Source organism: Pleurodeles waltl, chromosome 6, assembly GCF_031143425.1.
Source record: "Pleurodeles waltl isolate 20211129_DDA chromosome 6, aPleWal1.hap1.20221129, whole genome shotgun sequence".
NCBI lineage: Eukaryota > Metazoa > Chordata > Amphibia > Caudata > Salamandridae > Pleurodeles > Pleurodeles waltl.
This window is the reverse complement of record NC_090445.1, coordinates 793807181-793822144: the sequence shown is the minus strand read 5'-3', so window position 1 is coordinate 793822144 and position 14964 is coordinate 793807181. Positions and strand designations below refer to the sequence as shown.

The window sequence follows — 14964 nt, the reverse complement described above, 5'->3', positions numbered from 1 at the left end:
GTCTGCAGGGCTTCAGGTCAGCAGTCCTTCTTGGTTTAGGTTGCAGGATTCTAGTTTCCTAGGTTCTGGGGAGCCCCTAAATACTGAATTTAGGGGTGTGTTTAGGTCTGGGAGGGCAGTAGCCAATGGCTACTGTCCTGGAGGGTGGCTACACCCTCTTTGTGCCTCCTCGCAGTGGGGAGGAGGGCACATCCCTAATCCTATTGGGGAATCCTCCAAACTCAAGATGGAGGATTTCTAAAGGCAGGGATCACCTCAGCTCAGGACACCTTAGGGGCTGTCCTGACTGGTGGGTGGCTCCTCCTTGTTTTCCTCATTATCTCCTCCAGCCTTGCCGCCAAAAGTAGGGGCAGTGGCCGGAGGGGCGGGCATCTCCACTAGTTGGGATGCCCTGTGGTGCTGTAACAAAAGGGGTGAGCCTTTGAGGCTCACCTCCAGGTGTTAACAGTTCCTGCAGGGGGAGGTGAGAAGCACTTCCACCCAGTACAGGCTTTGTTCCTGGCCAGCAACATGTCTGGTCTGTGGCAGGCTGGCAAAAACTAGTCCGCCTACACTAGAATTCTGGTTGGCATTCAGGGGGCATCTCTAAGATGCCCTCTGGGTGTATGTTACAATAAATTGCACACTGGCATCAGTGTGCATTTATTGTGCTGATAAGTTTGATACCAAACTTCCCAGATTTCAGTGTAACCATTATGGAACTGTGGAGTTCATGTTTGACCAACTCCCAGACCATATACTCTTATGGCTACCCTGCACTTACAATGTCTAAGGTTTTGCTTGGCCACTGTATGGGCATAGTACTTATGCCCTCACCTGTGGTAGAGTGCACCCTGCCTTAGGGCTGTAAGGCCTGCTAGAGGGGTGACTTACCTATGCCACAGGCAGTGGGAGGTAGGCATGGCACTCTGAGGGGAGTGCCATGTCGACTTAGTCATTTTCTCCCCACCAGCACACAAGCTGTGAAGCAATGGGCATTAGGGGCAATAGGATTAGGGATGTGCCCTCCTCCCCACAGGGAGGAGGCACAAAGAGGGTGTAGCCACCCTCCAGGACAGTAGCCATCGGCTACTGCCCTCCCAGACCTAAACACCCCCCTAAATTCAGTATTTAGGGGCACTCCAGATCCCAGGAATCAGATTCCTGCAACCTGAAGAAACGAGGAGGACTGCTGACCTACAGGCCTGCAGAGAGGACTGGCGACCACAACTGCTTTATCCCCAGCCCTACCGGCCTGTCTCCAACTTCGAAAACCTACAACCAGCGGCGCATCCATCAGGGACCAGCGACCTCTGAAGCCTCAGAGGACTGCCCTGGACTAAAGGACCAAGAAACTCCCTTGAACAACGGCCCGGTTCAAAACCAGCTGCTACTTTGCAACAAAGAAGCAACTTTCAAAGACTTCACGTTTCCCGCCGGAAGTGTGAGACTTCACACTCTGCACCCGACACCCCCGGCTCAAGATCCAGAGAACAAACACTACAGGGAGGACTACCCGGTGTCTGAGAGCCAGTGAGTGACAAGAGACGACCCCTCCCTGAGCCCCCACAGCGATGCCTGCAGAGAATCCAGAAGGGCCCCCTGACCGCGACCTCCAACAAGGGTCCGGCGCCTGGAACCAACACTGCACCCTCAGCCCCCAGGACCTGAATGAACCAAACTTCAGCGCAGGAGTGACCCCCAGGTGACCCTCTGCCTTGTCCAGGTGGTGGCTGTCCCAAGAACCACCCCCTGTGCGTGCCTGCACCACTAGAGTGACCCCCAGGTCCCTCCATTGAAACCAGACGCCTGCTTTGCACACTGCACCCGGCTGGCCCTGTGCTGCAGAGGATGTATTTTGTATGCCTACTTGTGCGCCCAATCCTCCCTCTGTGCCCCCCCTCCATTTCCCCCCCCCCAGTCTGCCCCTAAGGACGTAGGTACTAAATTGCTGGCAGACTGGAACTGGAGCACCCCTGTTCTCTATAGGCACCTATGTGTTTTGGGCACCACTTTGACCTCTGCACCTGACTGGCCCTGAGCTGCTGGTGTGGTAACTTTGGGGTTGCCTTGAACCCCCAACGGTGGGCTGCCTATGCCCCAGAACTGTGACTTGAAAGTGTTTTACTTACCTCCTAATCTAACCTTTACTTACCTCCCCCAGGAACTGTTGATTTTTGCACTGTCCATTTTGAAAATAGCTTATTGCCATTTTTACAAACACTGTATATGATAGTGCTTTTATTCAAAGTTCCTAAAGTATCTAAGTGAAGTACCTTACATTTAAAGTGTTAACTGTAAATCTTGAACCTGTGGTTCTTAAAATAAAATAAGAAAATATTTTTCAATATAAAAACCTATTGTACTGGAGTAAGTCTTTGTTCCTCATTTATTGCCTGTGTGTGTACAACAAATGCTTAACACTATTCTCTGATAACCCTACTGCTCCACCACACTACCACAAATAGTGCATTAGTATTATCAGATTTTGCCACCATCTTACCTGTAAGGGGAAACCTTGGAATTTGTGCAGACTATTTCATACTTTGATATAGTATACACAGAGCCAACTTCCTACACATGGCCCCAGAGGTTCACACTCCTACTAAAGTCTTCTGCCCACCTCAAGGACCGATAGGTTTTGTGAATCCTAAGGACTTGCGGTTCTTACTCCCTATCAGTTGGTGGATACTGCTCAGAACTCCGAGGCTACAGCTCACTGTTAGGTGCCTTTGGATTCCAGCTCATCTTCTGATCACCTGATTTCATTGGGCTGACTGGATAAGAACCAGTTTTTTCATCCATACAATGTGAGTCATAAAACTTCTTGGTACTAGAAATTGTTTATCCTCCAAATCCAGAGGGTAAAGTACATTGCGTATTTTGTTCCTCATCAGACAACCACATGAAGTCTTGTGTTTTTCCTTCACTTTCTTCTGCCTGTCATTGAAAGTCTTACTGTTACAGAAGCGGCAGCCTCCACTTCATATGTTCTGGAGAACGTAGCAAGGGTGAAAAGGACACTGTGATTTCATACCTGAAATGCCCAAAAAAGGCTCAACCATGTTGGCTTTCTAAAGTCTGACCTAAGCAGGGGAAAAGGCTGTAGAGTGTTGTTTGCTGCCCCCAGTTCCCATCTCAACCAGACCTGTATTTTCCTACTTGTATCTTGTTGTATCATACAAAAGTTAAGTACTTCGAAATTGACTGAGGTTCACCTTCCATTAGAGAAACCTTTCAAAAGTCTGTGTATGGATACCTACCTTCCATAAGCCACTACTTTGCCATGCAATCATCCACAACATTTTAGTTCCACTACTTGAGGAAATCGGCGTAGTGACGTCCGTTCTTTTCTGTGCCACACGCTGATGTGGAGAAGAGATACCCTGTTAATTTTTTAAGTGTATTGGACCCTTTTGTCTGTTTTTTGTGTTGACCCTTGGCGCATCATGATGTCCCCGAAGAACGGGTTCAAGCCTTGCGAGGCCTGTCACCATATGATGTTGGGGACAGATCGCCATCCGGTCCGTTTGTGTTTGTAGTGCAACCCGAAGTTGTGCTTTGAGTGCCAGGCCATGCACACGAAGGCTTTGAGGGAGCGGTCCCTAAAGCTCATGAAGGCCCGACGCTCGACTCTGCATCGTTCATGGTGTCACTCATGAGTGTCTTGAGACTGTTCGAAGTCACCACCACTCATCATAATATTCGTGTCATTCAGGTCAGAGAAAGAAGTCGTCAAAGAAGGCCAGGCGTTTTCCAACTTCACCGCATCGATCAGCCGATGCGACGTGGGGGGAGTGTCCTTGCTGTGCTCCGCACCTCCCCAATTTTCCGTGAGCCAGGGCGACCCTTGCCAAACTCAAGGAGTTTTGAGGCCATGCGCCTCATATTTGATCATTCTGACCCTTCTATGGCACCTTCGAGGCCTAGGGGTTCATATGAGGGCCCTTTTGGTTCCACGCCAGCGTCTTTGGCCTCTGCCCCCAGTGGTCCCTCCGGATCCTTGCTGACCCTGGTTGTGCCATCGCGACCTTCCCCGACACCAGCTAGGTCATCAGTGCTTCTGACATTGGTGGTGCACACGATCGACGTTGACCCAATTCTTACCCACGATGACCCGGAGAAAGAACGGTGCCTGCCGACGCGGCTTCTGACTTCGATGTGGTTCTCACCCCAGATTGGGTTTGGACCCTTATTACTATGGGTACAAATACAAGGAAGGATAGGAGGGGACGCTGGACCCTTTAGAATACCAGCTAGATAACCCTGATTTGGACTGGGCACAGGAATAGGGTGAAGGTAATGGTCTAGATACTTCTCCAGATGCTGGCATACATTCTCCTCCTACGGTGGCTACGGCGGAGGGAACCTCTTATTCTGTTGTGGTCAGTAGGGTGGCTGAGGTCATTGACATGGAGCTGTCCACTGTAGCGGTCAGGACGAATCTCCTGACGGATGTGCTTCAAGCTGGGGCTTCTACCGCCGAGCCTCCCCTTCAATGAAGCCCTCATTGATGTCCTTCCGGGTACTTGAGGTTCACTATAAACATGCCAAAGTCTCACCTGACTTCCTATCAGATGCTCCGTTTAATCGGGGCTGTTCTGGACACAGTGCAGTTTCGGACCTATCCTCCCAAAAAGCGAATCAAGAATATTCATGCTATGATTCTGATGTTTCAGCCTCTATCCTGGCTTTCGGTGAAAACAACTCAGAGGGTGCAGGGCCTCATGGCGTCCTGCATCCTGCTAGTGACACATGCCAGATGGCATATGCGGGCTCTTCAATGGGACTTAAGTTCCAGTGGGCACAGCATCAGTGTAATCTCTCCGACATGATCTAGATCTCGGAGGGGACTGTGAAAGATCTGCTGTGGTGGCTTTGGAATCTGGATCTCTTGCTTCCCCAACCAGATATCTCAGTAGTGACAGATGCCTCACTACTGGGATTGGGCGGCCACATAGGAGAGGCGTAGATCATAGGCCTCTGGTCTCATGCGGATTCTGGGCCCAACATCAACCTTCTGGAGCTCCAGGGAATCACGCTTGCATTGAAATCCTTCCCTCTCTCAAAGGGTAAGTCGTGCAAGTGTTCACAGACAGCACTACTGGCATGTGGTACTGCACCAAACAGGGTGGAGTAGGGTCCAGGACCCTTTATAAAGAGGCTCTGTGATTCTGGACATGGCTGGCACATCAGGGCATATCACTGGTGGTTCAACATCTGGTGTGATCCCCAAGCGTCAGAGCAGACAAATGCAGTCATTGAGTCAGTCGATCTAGAATGGCGTCTACATCTAGAAAAGGTGCAAGGTCTCTTTCACAAATGGGGAGAGCCTTGGTTATCTGTTCGGCTCTGTAGAGAGCACTCAATGTCAGCTGTTTTGCATGTTGAAGTTTTCATGACTGCACTCGCTCTGCAACGCTTTTAGTCTTGAGTGGATCTCTGGCTTCCTTTACGCCTTCCTGCCAATACCACTTCTGGCCCAAGTAATCTTTGTGGCTCCAGACTGGGCACGGAGAGTACGGTATCCAGAGCTATTGAGCATGGCCACCGATCTTCCAGTCAGACTGCAAATTAGGGAGGCACTTCTGGTGCAGCAGCAGGGGATGGTTCTCCATCTGAAGCTGTCCAATCTTCGCCTTCCATGTGGCGATAGAGCGGCGGCAGTTGACGGCTTTTGACCTTCCACACGAAGTCTGTGAGTTTATCTTGTCAACCAGGAGTCCCTCCACCAAAATGGTATACGCTTGTCAGCATCAATTTGTGTCATGGTGTAGAAACAAGTCTCTTGATTCCCTCCACCGACCCCCACCCCCGCTTCTTTCTCTGCAGTTCTTTGGTTCATCATATCTTTCACCCAGTAGGGCTCTGCATTGGCACTGTTTAAAGGTTACTTGGCGGCTCTCAGCCTCCCTAATGTTGGCGGACAAACATTCTCTTTAAGTCTCCTCTTGTGGGTAGATTACTTAATGGTCTTACCCATTTGTAAACCCCCCCCCCACTTTAGCACGCCTCAGTAAGACCTTAATGTTGTTCTTACTTAGCTGATATGTGCTTCCTTTGAGCCATTACACAGCTGTTCTGTGCGGCTCCTTTTTCTTAAAACTGCATTTCTGATGGATACAACTACCTGTGGATTCCTCACCTAATGAATTCTCCCCATGCGCAGCATTCAACGGAAACTTCTCTCTAGCTCTGCACGTCGGCGAGGACATCACAATTGCCCGGCTCCGCGTGATGTCATCGTGGCAATAAGAGGTCCTCGCCGCCGTGCTGACGTCAGTTCACTTTTTTCCGTGCCTCCGATAACGGTTACTTTTCTGTTACCTGTATCATTAGCTCTTTGGAAGGTATACTTTGTGTATTTCCAGGATGTCGGCTCCGAAAAAGTCGGGGTTCAAGCCTTGCAGGTTGCATGTCTGTGACTGATCCGCACAACGATTGTCTTTGGTGCCTCAGTTCCGATCACGACTTCCAAGAATGCGGATCCTGCCAAAAGATGAATACGAAGGCATTGAAGGAACGCGAGGCAGCTTTTCTTGGCAAGGTCCAAGAAGGAGAGGAAGCGGCACCATCGGTCCTCTTCTGTAAAGTCATCCCATAAGAAGTGACGTCATCGTGACTCCCGACGTCAGTCCAGAAGTCGGTCGAGGTCTCCATCGTCCTGGCACCAAAGGTCTTGGGAAGTGAGTCCGACTGTGTCCCCCTCAACCTGCGATGCCGCAAATGTCCCCGGCCCCGTCAGTCTTTGAAGTTGTGGATCCTCAGTCATCTGGCTTCGCCGGTGCATCCTGAACCTGAAGAGTCCAGCCCGGCTCCGGGTACGGATCTTGAGGCATTCCTTAATGCCATGTCCAGATTTTTCAAAATATGGCTCCGGGAGGTGGTGCGCCGGCTGGCCCCACTGGTCCCCTGGCTTTCAATCTCGTTCCAGCTCCATATAAACCGACGCCGTTTATACCATTTTGTTTGGCTGGAGATTCAAGTCAGGCCCCTCTGCCGACAGTGTAGCCCTCGACGTCGAGGGAGAGACCTTTGATGCTGGTGTTGGAGGTGATGGGGTCGGATGTCGGCATCGGATGCGGGTGCCTTCTCCATGGCGCTGATGGATCCATCTGCGGCGTCGGTGGATCCGGAGAACCTGTCATGACGCCTTCCCAGCGCCATTCACCGACGTTGCTCTGCTCCATGACTTAGACTTTTAGAGGAGAGGGAATCACTGACCCCCAGGGTGATTTCCCTGGGTTGGCCACAGCAAGTGGTCTTGATACCTCTCAAATACGGTCTGGCCTCCCCTGATGAATATACAGAGGAGGCAGCCTCTTACCAATCTTATTAGGAAGGCCGCAGCATTTCTGGATCTTCCTTTACCGACGGCGCAGGTGAAGACCAACCTTTCGACTGAGGATTTGCATTCTGCTACAGCCGTGGTGGATCCTCTTTTACCATTTAATGAAGCCCTGATGGATCCGATCGAAGAGGTTTCGAAGAAGCCTGTTTTTTTCTTTGGCTGATAGTAGGTCGGTGGCCAGGCATTCTAGATCTGCACCTGGGGAACCGGAGTTTTTATCCAAACACCCTTCACCAGAGAGCTTGGTGGTGCAAGCATCCTGCTCTTCGAGTGCGGCCCCTGGTTCGTTTCCGGGAGTACCCTCGGACCGGGAATCCAAATGGATGGACCAATCGGCCAGGAAGGTGTTTTCTTTTTGCAGCATGGCTCTAAAATCGCCAATGCAACATGTATTCTGGGCAGGTATATCCATGCCATAATGGATGCGACGAAGACTGTACTTCCGGACATGTGCCAGGACTTGTGTAGTCTTCTTTCGGACGCTCGGGTGGCGGCTACACAGGTTATTCAGACAGGGCTGGATACCACGGACTCTATTGCAAGAGCCATGGGGACTTCCGTTGCCTCCAGACGGCATGTGTGGTTACGCACTTCCGGATTTTCGACAGACGTCCAGTCTATGTTGCTGGATCTGCCCTTTGATGGGGCAAAACTGTTTGGTTCAAAAGCGGACTCTTCGCTAGAGCGCTTTAAAGAATGTAGGGCCACAGCTAGATCTTTGGGTCTGCAGGCTGCTGCTACCCCATTTCGATCTCTTAGACGGCTGCATGTTTTTGGAAGAGGTTCTTCCTTTCGTGGGAGATCGCAGCAGTCCTCCAGCCTCCCTTATCGCTCATACAGGGGGCGGGGTAGAGTCGGCACAAGAGGTGCCACCCAGCAGCAGCACCCTTCCTCTTCCGCTGGAGGGTTACCTCAAGGAAAGAAGCCCTAGTCCTCTCACCATTGTTTCTTATACCTCTCCGGTAGGGGGGAGGCTTTCACTCTTTCTTCCCATATGGAGTCCATAACAACAGACTTCATCAGTTTGGTGAGAAGAGGTTACGCCCTTCCCTTTCGAGAGATTCCGCCTCACTTCCCTCCCCGTCTTTCCTTTTTGTTCTGAAGATCATCTCTTGCTGTTACAACAGGAGGTTCTCTCCCTATTATTGAAAGGTGCAGTGGAGTTGGTTCCAGAGTAAGAAAGGGGTCAGGGGTGTTATTCCAGGTACTTCCTGATCCCCAAGAAGGATGGTCACCTGAGGCCTATTTTGGACCTGAGGATTTTGAATTGGTTCCTCAAACAGGAGAAATTAAAAATGCTGACTCTATCACAGGTGCTTTTGGTGTTGGACAAGGAGGATTGGATGGTGTTGGTCGGCTTGCAGGATGCTTATTTTCACATTCTCAAGTCGCACAGGAAGTATCTCCGGTTTGTGGTAGGATCGCAGCACTACCAGTTTGCGGTCCTTCCTTTTGGTCTTACTTCCGCACCACGGGTCTTCACGAAGGTGATTGCAGTTGTTGCAGCACACCTCAGGAGAAAGGGAGTAGCAGTATTCCCTTACCTGGACGATTGGTTGATCAAAGCTGAGTCTCCGGGGCTTGTGCCGCGTCATCTGCAGCTGACAACCCAGTTGTTGTTCAGTCTGGGTTTTTCAATAAATGTGCCCAAGTCTCACCTAGAGCCCTCTCAACGTCTCCTGTTCATAGGGGCAGTACTGGACACAACATTGAATCGAGCCTTTCCTCCGCCACAACGGATACGGGACATTCAGGCGCTGGTTCCAATGTTTCAAGAAGGAGCAGTAGTTCCGGTCCTCAAGGTCCTTTGTTTGCTCGGTCTGTTCGCTTCTTGCATTCTGTTGGTCACGCATTCACACTGGCATATGAGGGCTCTTCAGTGGTGCCTCCGCAAGCAGTGGCTTCAGCACAGAGGAGATCTCAGGGAATCGATAAGGGTCTCCAGAGACACTGCAGCGGATCTCCGATGGTGGGCTGTGGAAGGCAACCTTTCTCAAGAGAAGCCGTTCTCGCAGCCAACTCTGGTGGTCACGGTGATAACGGATGCCTCCACCATAGGGTGGGGAGCTCATCTGGAGGATCTGGAGATCAAGGGTCGTTGGTCTCCAGTAGAGCCGAGGTTTCATATTAATCTGCTGGAACTGCGGGCGATTTGTTTGGCCCTCAAGGCCTTCCTCCCTTCCCTTTGCGGTCAGTCAGTTCAGATTCTGATGGACAACACAACTGCGATTTGGTATATCAACAAACGGGGGTGTAGGGTCGTACCTTCTTTGCAGAGAGGCTCTGCGACTCTGGTCCCGGGTGCGGGACCATCAGCTTTGTGTAGTGGCAAACCATTTGGCCGGGGTCTAAAACGTACATGCGGACAAGCTCAGTCGCTTCTTCTCGGACAACCACGAGTGGTGTCTGCATCCGGATCTAGTTCTTTACATCTTTCGGATGGGGTTTTTTCCCTGAATAGACCTCTTTGCCACTCGAGAATGCGCACTGTCGGTCGTTATGCAGCCTCCAGTATCCGACGCAAGGAGCGTTGGGGGGGGTGCGTTTCAGATGTCCTGGTGCGACCAGTTGCTTTACGCATTTCCTCCCATACCCTTGATTCCTCGGGTTTTGAGGAAGATTCGGCAAGACCGGGCCCAAGTCATTCTGAAAGCTCTGGATTGGCCATGAAGGGTGTGGTATGCAGACCTTCTCCAACTCACTGTACCCGCCGCTCCGTCTCCCTCTCAGGGCAGACCTCCTTTCGCAGGGGCAGGTTCGACACACCACCTCCAAAGCCTGCAGCTTCATGCCTGGCGCTCGAACGGGGCAACCGGAGTTCCTTTTCTCTCCCACCGAAGGTGGTGGACGTTCTTTTATCAGCCAGACGACACTCCACCAAGTTGGTCTATGCAAGTAGGTGGGCTTATTTTGTTCGTTGGTGTGGGGAGAAGAAAATGTATCCCTTAAGTGCCCATCTTTCTGATGTTTTGTTGTTCGCGTTGTCATTGGCTCAGCGTGGTTGTGCTTTGCCCACGTTTAAGGGCTATCTTTCGGCCCTTTCGACTTTTTTTATATCTTCCAGATCAGCCCTCCCTATTCAGATCTCCTTTGGTTGTTCGATTTTTGAGGGGGCTTACTAATAAATTTCCTCCCAGGCCTTTTATTATGCCGCAGTGGGACTTGAATTTGGTGTTGACTTACTTGCTGCCCATTAGGATATTTGTTTTTCAAAACGGTGGCCATCACTTCGGCTAGACGTGTTAGCAAACTGCAGGCTCTTTCTGCTCACCCGCCTTTCACCACTTTTTATAAGGATTAGGTGGTTTTGAGGACCAGGGTGGCTTTCCTCCCCAAGGTGGTGTCTCCATTTCACTTGGGACAATCAATAACTCTCTTGACGTTCTACCCTCCTCCGCATCCATCTAAGGAGGAGGAAAGACTCCGTCGTCTGGTCCCTAAGAGGGCTCTCAGTTTTTATGTCGACAGGACGCGAGAGTTCCGGTTGGATGAACAACCCTTTATTGGATACGTGAGGAAGGGGAAGGCCGTCCACAAGAGAGCGATCTCCAGGTGGGCCGTTCTTTGTATTAAAATATGTTACTCATTGGCAAAGAACGATCCTCCTGAGGGGATCAGGGCTCATTCCACCAGGGCCAAGTCAACCTCATCGGCTTTGGCCAGAGGTGTTCCGATGGTGGACATCTGCAAGACTGTGACTTGGTCTTCCCTCTACACCTTTGTGAAGCATTGTTTGGATGCAGAGGTGCAAATGGATGGCAATTTTGCGCAGTCGGTGCTGCAGGATTTCCTAGTTTGACCAGACGGACACCCTCCGAGGTGGTACTGCTTTGGGACTCTATTCATTAGGTGAGAAATCCAAAGGTAGTTGTATCCATCAGAAGAGCAAGTTACTTACCTTCGGTAATGCTTTTTCTGGTGGATATATTAGCTACCTGTGGATTCCTCACGGTCCCTCCCGCCTCCCCGTTGTCTGTCTGGTCATACCAGGATCGGCTTGGGTGTGCACTTCAGTTTCAATGTTTCTACATATGTATATATGTTTATAGTTCACATTCAAGTTATTTTCAAGTTTGCAAACCATTCATGTTGGTATGTGCCCTTATTTAAAGAACTGTGCAAAAGTTTTTAGATGAAGATTCTCTATAAAGTTTATTCTTGTTAATCTTAAAGGGTGTAGATTGTCGATGTTCTTTATATGTTTCAAAGGCACCTAAAACATTGCATGAACTGACGTCAGCACGACGGCGAGGACCTCTTATTGCCACGATAACGTCAAGCGGAGCCGCGTGGAGTCGGGCAATTGTGATGTCCTCGCCTGACGTGCAGAGCTAGAGAGAGAAGTTTCCGTCTAATGCTGCGCATGGGGAGAATTCATTAGGTGAGGAATACACAGGAAGCTAATGTATCCACCAGAAAAGTCTCTACCGAAGGTAAGTAACTCGTTCTTTAATAGCATTATGTCCATGGCAGTGAAGGGGTTAAGGACATGAAGACAACACCCGCTTTAGCAAGAGGTTTCTGTTGACCCAGTGACAAAGTTGATGCATGATACATTTGGGACTTTCCTATGGTAGTAGTATGACTATTTTGCCATTATCATGCTTTTGAATACTGTATTTGAGATTTAAGGTGACATTGCTATTTGCGTGCCCTCCACTTGAACGTCATATTGGTTCTGCATGGAATAGTTACAAGGTGTATTTTCTCTTCTAGGGAATGACGGCTCCAAACGGGAATGAACAAGAAGGAACTGACCATTTTTATCTCACGAAGAAAGAGGGGACATAAACATGGACTATGTTATGAATTTAGAGTTTGATAGGTTATGTGGAATACCCCTTCCCTAAGATTTCTGTGAAATAAAGGTTTTTTTTCTAATTGTAAAGGCTGCTGATTAATAAAATGGACAAAGGAAATGCATAATCCATGGCTCCGGTCTTGAGATTGAATCATAGTTCATAATTTCAATAATTATCAAAAGTAAATGTGCTTTGCTAATGTGTCCCTCATTAGTGCTGACCTACCATTAGTATTTTTTAGTGAAAGCTAACTACCCAACTGCATCTCCAATAACTTTTTTTTAACCAGTTTTAAATTGCATTTTCAATATCACAATCTTGAATAAATTACATCTATGAAAGTTACATTATCATTAGTAAAATCCGCAATCCAGCTACATCGTCATTAATAAAATAGTTTCACATCAGTATCAGCAGGAGCCCTTGGTTCAGTCCTTAAACAGCAACATTGGTAAAAACAAGTCATGTGTCGATGTTAACTCACATTCTGCCATTACCATAAGTGCTATTCAATCTTGCTATCTCAAGCAGGTACTGCAAACATTGAAAATCAACAGTGACATCCATGAAGCTATAATGGCCACTAGGAAGCTATTCGGGGACATCAAAGGGTGTAACAGAAGGGTGTTGTCACTCACCCATGGACAGGCTGGAAGGGGTTATGATGGAGGTGTGGGAATGTGGATAAAAGGGGATGGGGGGGGTTATGTCCCCGCCAGGGTAGGTTTAAGTACGGGCCACCAACTCTTGAATGTGTGCAAGTCAAGTAATAGTGCTTCCCATTCCACATTTCTGGGGTATTTGCGTAGTCCTCATATTTCTTGCCTCCTGGGCTCCTCTCCCTGTCCCCACTTCAGTATTGCCGCACACCAGTGGGCTTTATCTAACAATACCTAGGCTTTCCAGTGCATGGCAATTAGTCTGCATGCTATCAGCAATGTTTGGTTTATAAACCGGTTCGCAGCTTTATCTGGTTTTGAGCACCTGAACAATCCCAACAGTGAAACTTCCGTTGTGAACACATCCAGTCACCTCTCAGCAAGTTGGACACTGACACCCATAAGGTTACAGACTGAGCAACTCCAGAATACGTGCATCGTGTCAGCACCTGCATGTTGGCATCTCGGGCAAACAGAGGAGGACCCAAACATTTAGGACAGAGTTGCAGGAGTGAGGTAAGCTATATGAAATATATTATGCAGGATCTACTGAACTTGGTATTCTGCATCATCCTGGGGTATGTAAGTACTGTTTCCAGTATTTCCTTGTCGACTCGCCACCTAAGCCCCACTCCCTAAGGACTACATTTAACAGGTTGTGTGCGGTGTATGCTAGTGCACAAACAAACCAGGTGACAAGTCTACAGCCTCAACCCATTATATACAGTGTGTGTATGAGAGGGTGCTTATGGGGTTGCCATGGAGCCAAAGATGGCAGCCGTGGAGTAACTTTGCTCCAGGACCTGAATGCCGCAATCAACATTAATCCTGCCATCACACACACACACACACACACACACACCACCCCCCCTCCTCTCCCCCCTCCCCCCCCAATAGACACAGTGCTGCATCAGACTGTCGACTGGCCAGAACCAACCTTGCATACCATACTGGGGCATGCCCGGCAGAGGGGGAGGGTGTAGGGAGCTGGCTACTACAAAGACCACAGCTGACACTAGCAGACTTTTACCCAACGGAACATGATTTTAGTCATCCTGCATACAGTGATCCAGCAACTATTGGTGCGGTAGACTTGGAACACACCATGGGTAAACTGAAATCACCAAAACCTCACCCCCGTCCAACCTATCCCACACTCCATCATGGGGAGGAGCCTTGACACAGGGCAAAGACCTCCAGCTCTCCACAGGACTTGGGTGAAAAACAGGCCACCATCCTACTTACCAATAAATCCTCTTGCTCATCAGTAGAAGCGCACATAAAGGAGATGTGTGGAATTTGGTCTCCTTCAGAAGGACCTGCGAAAACTGGCTTCCCGGTTCACCAACACAGAAAGTAATATCACAGAGATGGTACCACAGCTGAAGACCCAAAAACAGACCACCCAAGACCTTATGGACAAAGTGCACTTGTTAGGTACATGCTGAGTCATGCCAGGCTAACGCCAAGTGAAGCATGCCAATGAAACTCATGACCAGGTTGTGACCCTGCCATTAGCAGACTACCTGTAAAAACCAAAAACCACGGGCCAGCCCATCTACTTCTTTCTTCAACACTGTAGGCGGCTTTTTAATCAGTCTGCTCCCCACTATTAATGAGGGCTTCCTGAGGCACCATACTGCAGTATCTCTCAGATTGCCAGCCTAACTCTAGCAAATACACAGCTCGAATCCACTCATAAGTGGACAAACCTTGATAACTGCTGGTGTGGTGGTCCCCTACAAGAACAGAAATCACCCTGCCTACAGGCTGGATATTACAATTGCAATCTGCCATTCTTCAGTATGTATCACTCTGACCTACACAGCTAACTGGCCACCCCTATAATATCTGTCGCCTATTCAGTGTAATAGACCAGGCATCCTCACTATATACTAGATCAGCCTAATAGTCTGTATTGATTGAGTCTTATGGAGCACCTGTTTGCGACCCTATCATCCTTCGTTCTAGGTCCATGCCTCCTAGCTTACAACAAACTACTAAACATAAACCTCCCTTCAAGGGTCCAAGTGGGCTGCCTAATATTCCCCCCCTTTCCTGTTGGTCGTGGTTAAACAGGGTTGTCCCATCTCCCCAATCCTGTTCTCCAAATCCATGTAGCCAATAGCGCACTGCCTCAGTTGGAAGAGCCCTGTTTGTGTGTGGGGGGGGA

The 14964-nt window shown here is 49.4% G+C and overlaps 1 long non-coding RNA gene across 2 annotated transcripts in view; it reads left to right on the top strand.

The window, feature by feature from the left end:
• The window catches only part of LOC138302044 (uncharacterized), a 46743-nt gene extending 34487 nt beyond the window's left edge, over positions 1 to 12256 (top strand). For both annotated transcript variants that reach the window (XR_011205240.1, XR_011205239.1), the window contains exon 2: positions 12047 to 12256. This is a non-coding gene — a long non-coding RNA (uncharacterized lncRNA). The remainder of the gene's footprint in view (positions 1 to 12046) is intronic.
• The last annotated feature ends 2708 nt before the right edge of the window (positions 12257 to 14964 follow it).